We start from the raw sequence: 361 nt of genomic DNA on the forward strand, positions 1-361 counted from the left end.
TATATATATATATATATATATATATATATATCTGTATATATCTATACAGGTTTATACATGTTTTATATATGCATATCGTATTCGTATGCGTATACGTATATGAGTATAAATATGATCACACATCCATAAGTATGTCTGTATGTCTGTGTGTGTGTGTGTGTACGCGTGCACGCGTTTGTTTTTGTATGCGGGTATATATATATGGAATAGGTGTTTAATATAAATATACACAGGCGCTGTTGCTTTATATGTATACATATATATGAAGATAATGTGTATATGTATGTATATATATACATACATATATATATATATATATGTATATATATATATATATATATATATATATATATATATATAT

This window comes from Octopus bimaculoides, chromosome 17 (assembly GCF_001194135.2).
Source record: "Octopus bimaculoides isolate UCB-OBI-ISO-001 chromosome 17, ASM119413v2, whole genome shotgun sequence".
NCBI lineage: Eukaryota > Metazoa > Mollusca > Cephalopoda > Octopoda > Octopodidae > Octopus > Octopus bimaculoides.